The sequence below is a fragment of the Euphorbia lathyris genome, chromosome 10 (genome assembly GCF_963576675.1).
Source record: "Euphorbia lathyris chromosome 10, ddEupLath1.1, whole genome shotgun sequence".
Lineage (NCBI taxonomy): Eukaryota > Viridiplantae > Streptophyta > Magnoliopsida > Malpighiales > Euphorbiaceae > Euphorbia > Euphorbia lathyris.
This window is the reverse complement of record NC_088919.1, coordinates 25231170-25236603: the sequence shown is the minus strand read 5'-3', so window position 1 is coordinate 25236603 and position 5434 is coordinate 25231170.

The window sequence follows — 5434 nt, the reverse complement described above, 5'->3', positions numbered from 1 at the left end:
AAAGAAGAAGAAATAGATATAGGCTAACTCAGTCTTGTTCTTTACTTTGTACTTTTTGCTTATCTTTTTGCTGTATATGCTGACTACTTTATTTCAATACAATACTTGCATCTTTTATCCAAACTTGAGTTATTTTATATGATGCTGAGTATTATGTTATATGTATCTTCAAATACATCAACTGTGTTTACTGTTTATAATACTTGTTGATTGTATGCTATGTTGATAAAATGTTTGACATCATCTTGTATGCTTATTAAACAATGTCTCATAAAACTCATTGAACAATAAAATACTCAGTGCTCTCTGAATGTTAAATCTTCCGCTTAACACTGAGTAAAATAGAATATATTCCATGAGCTGGCCTATATCTGAAAACTGACCTTAGACTTACTCAATTAAACCTTAAAATGTTTAAGTAAAACTAAGTCAGTAGCTCAACCCTTACGGGGGAGTCTGCTCAGTAATATTAGGTCAACTATCATGGGGGAGCTCAACACTGAGTTCCTCGCTGAATAGTTTTGCCAACATCAAAATGGGGGAGTTTGTTGAAACACCTTTCCACATGATTTTGATTTGACAAAATTATTTAAGTAAAATTAAATATATTCTAAACACACTAAGTTTAAATGCTTTGATTTATTATACTAATGTGTTTGTTCAATGTTGAGTTATAAGACATAAAAACTAAAAGGCTTAAAGCCCAATACGGAAGTCAAAGCCCAAGTCAAACAGATCAAGACCACTCGGCCCGCATGTGCAAAACATGCGAATCATGTTTAAAAGATAAAATGACAAAGACACCCTTTAGCAATAAAGGTGAGCATGTATCAGACACTCTAGGACTTATTCATTCAGATGTATGCGGTCCTATGTCAGTCCAAGCAAGAGGAGGATTCAGATACTTCATTAGCTTCATAGATGACCATACTCGATATGGTTACATCTACTTGATGAAGCACAAATCAGAAGCTTTTGACAAGTTCAAATGCTTCAAGAATGAAGTGGAAAATCAATTAGGAAAGAAAATAAAGACGCTTCGATCCGATCGAGGTGGCGAATATCTTTCAGATGATTTTCTGAATTATCTAACTGAATGTGGGATATGCTCACAATGGACACCTCCCTATACACCACAACACAATGGTGTATCCGAGAGGAGAAACCGTACCCTATTAGATATGGTACGATCCATGATGAGCATGGCCTTACTTCCAAAGACGTTCTGGGGCTATGCCTTAGAAACTGCCCTCTTCACCCTGAATCGAGTACCAACTAAATCCGCCAGTTCCACACCATATAAATTGTTCGTTGGTAGGGAACCCGTATTCTCATTTATGAGAGTATGGGGTTGTTCAGCATATGTCAAACGCATTGCGTCCGACAAATTGGATTCTAAATCTGATAAATGTTTCTTCATTGAATATCCCAAAAAGACCATAGGGTATTACTTCTATCATCCAGATGATCAGAAAGTAATAGTATCCAGATACGCAACCTTCTTAGAGAAAGAGTTTCTCGAAGAAACGCAAAAGGGAAGCGTGATTGAACTCGACGAAGTTCAAGGGGAAGAGACACCGGATGAAACAACAGAAGCGGTTGAGGTACCCGAAGAAGTCCCATTAGATGAGACTCCAGTGGCACCTATTCGTAGATCACGAAAAGTTCGTGAACTCCCAGTTAGATATGGTTTTCTAGTGGGAGATGATGACGAGGTTCCCGTGTTAGACGACGAATCCGAAAACTACGAAGAGGCTCTTACTAGTCCAGATTCTAAAGCATGGCTTGAAGCCATGGATTCTGAAATGGATTCCATGTATACTAACCAAGTTTGGACTTTGGTTGATCCACCCGAAGGGATAAAACCCATTGGGTGCAGGTGGATCTTCAAAAAGAAGACTGACATAGATGGAAAGGTTAGCACCTACAAGGCTAGGTTGGTAGCGAAAGGATATCGTCAAAAACAAGGCGTTGATTATGACGAACCCTTCTCTCCCGTTGCTATGTCCAAATCAATCAGAATCATGCTTGCAATTGCCGCTCATTTTGATTATGAGATTTGGCAAATGGATGTGAAAACAGCTTTCCTAAACGGAAACCTGCTTGAGGATGTATACATGATGCAACCTGAAGGTTTCATATCAAAGGATGCAAATAAAGTTTGCAAACTTCAGAGATCCATTTATGGACTCAAGCAAGCATCTAGAAGCTGGAATAAGCATTTTGACGAAACCATAAAACAATTTGGTTTCGAACAAAATTGCGAAGAAGCTTGCATTTACAAGAAAGCAAGTGGGAGCTCTATAGCATTTCTCATACTATATGTGGACGATATACTATTAATGGGAAATGACATTGCTCTATTACAATCGGTAAAAGTATGGTTATTCGGTAACTTCTCAATGAAAGACCTTGGTGAAGCAGCTTATATACTTGGTATAAAAATCTATAGAGATAGATCGAGAAGACTGCTTGGTTTTTCACAGGCTACATACATTGAAAAGGTGCTAAATCGGTTTAGCATGCTTGAATCGAAACGAGGTAACTTACCCATGCTACATGGAGTAAAGTTAAACAATCATCAATGTCCTAAAACTGATGATGACAAACGACGCATGGCTGTAGTCCCGTACGCCAGCGTGATCGGTTCGATTATGTATGCTATGCTATGCACTAGACCTGACGTAGCGTTCGCGTTATCTGTAAACGAGTCGTTACCAAGGGAATCCGGGAGACGAGCATTGGATTGCCGTCAAGAACATTCTTAAGTACTTGAGAAGGACTAAAGACATGTTCCTAGTGTACGGAGAAGGAGATCTGAAAATTGAAGGATTTTCAGACGCTAGTCATCTCACAGATGAGAATGATTTTAAATCCCAATCAGGATACCTGTTTATCTTGAATGGGGGCACGGTCAGTTGGAAAAGTTCCAAGCAGGGAAACGTAGCTTTCTCTACGACCGAGTCAGAGTACATCGCTGCTGCGGAAGCAGCAAAGGAAGCAGTTTGGATTAGAAAGTTCATTACAAAACTAGGTGTGGTGCCTGACATTGTCAATCCCATTACTCTGTACTGTGATAACAATGGAGCCATTGCGCAAGGAAAGGAACCACGGTCTCATAATGCATCCAAGCACTACCTAAAGCGATACCACATCATTAGAGAGATTGTGGCTAGAGGAGATGTGAGAATAGAAAGAGTACCTACAGAGGACAACGTTGTAGATCCGTTGACAAAGCCTTTAAACCCAGAAAGTACATGATCGTCATTTAACTTTTACTGGGATAAGTTTTAGAAACAATTGGCTTTAGTCCAAGTGGGAGTATGTTGGGGTTTAGTGTCCTATAGACAATTGTTGCAGGATACAAACTTATTGTAAATGAATTGTTCTTTATATCATTTGTTTTAATAAGATATATGTTTTATAACTATATAAAGGCAATCCCTTTTAAAGCACTAAATAAAGTCTAATAAAAGGAAATCCGTAAGTTTGTTTAAAGTGATTATAAAGTGTTCATACAAGCATGAAGTGAGACAAAACTTTATAATAAACTTAAAACCACCCCAAGTCAAGTGATATGTTTAGGATTGATATATCACTGTTGAGACTTGTATGTAACAATGTCTTCTGTCCGACAGAAAGCTGATCTCACAAGCTTCATATATATAGATATCTGGACAGTTACATAGATCCGATGAAACGTCGTTCATTAGGATTGGGGATCCGACTTGAGATAACAGGATGGGTAGATTCGTCCTTGTCACCTGTTCATCTCATTGGTATTAATAGGTATAAATAATCCTCAGACTCAAAGGAATGTTAATTGGTCATCCTGAATTACTGAATGTGAGACTTTGATCGCGTGGTCCCACGATCCTTAACAGAGATGACTCTAGGGTGTGAACTGCAAAGGTTGGGTGTCACAGGAGGTAATGTCAGGGTAGTTATACATTGGATTGAGCATTTATCACTCCCGACGAATGGGAGATACGTCCAAGGATCGCTTGTGGAAGACTCGACTCTAAATCCTTGCAAGGTGATAGCTTAAGAGTAGAAATACAGATTTCACTTAACCTATCTATTTGAGTTGACTCGGCCTGTACAAGTAAAACGAACGTCTCGCTATATGTGACTTGACATCATCCATAGTCATAAGATTCAGTTCAAGGATGTAGTTGATAAAGGATCGAATTATACCGTAACTAATACGGAAGGGTTAACGACAGAATCAACCTGTCTTCTTAACGGACTCTGGGGGAATGATTATGGACTTGCCAATAACATACTCTGTACATCATTCCGTTATGCAAGGGATTAAATATAATTCTTGAAGAAATTAATTTAATAGGTTGCATACGGCCAGAAGTAGTAAGGACCTAATGGATCACACATAAGACTTGGAACCAAAAGGAGAGATGGATATGATTAATAGATGGAAGCCCAAAATTAAGCCCAGTAAGGCCCAATTACATGGAGGGGCCGAAATTTATATGTATTTGAGTAAGGAATTAATTTATTCCATTCATCCTAATTTGATTAGGATTGTGAAATTAAATTAATTAAGAGATAATCAAGTTAGGAGTTTTAATTAGATTAATATACTCCTATTATTATCTAACTAGGTTATTTATTATTATCCTAATTATATTAGATATATAGTAAGATAATAATTAGAAATCCTATTCCGAATTGGATTCCTATTAAGTAACCTATTCCTATCTAACTAGGGTTTAGATACAAGCAAATATATATACCCCTCCTACATGTGAATTTCGACCTAAGCCTCTACCCTCCCCTAAAGTGATTTTCGAAATTGCTTAGTTAGAGAGAGAAAAGAATTCCCATCCCCAAGTTCGTGGACAAGAATTTATTCGGCATTCCATCGATTGATTAATCTAATTCATCCCTCTTTCTCCTTGATCTTGTGTTGGTTAATTAGAGGTAATCTATTTTGGTTACATCTCATAAGGGTTGATTCTAATTTAACCTCACCGTGTTCACGAAAGAAGGAAAAACAATCAAAAGGGAGAAATTCGTTTTTCTTCGCCTACATCAGGTCAGTTCACTATTTCGAGGATTTCCGGAGATTGAACCGTCGGATCGTCGCGATATTTGGACAGTAGCTTCTAGACATATTCTTCCACGTTTTCACCGAAGGGATTGTCGTTCGGAGGTTTGGAAGGTCTGTTTCGAATAGGGGCAGATTGGTAAACAGTTTACATCTCCTTTGAAGTTGTGGGCACTTCGTTTGCAACGGTAGATTGATCATCGAAATGTATTTCTTCTTATCCCTCTTTATATGAAATAACGATTAACGGATCCTATGGTTAAAAGGAAGTAGGCTAAAAATTTTATATTTCCGCTGCTATACCTTAGCCCTATTTCCAACAACATAAACATGCTTCATACACATACTCAATCAGTTCTAGCTTCA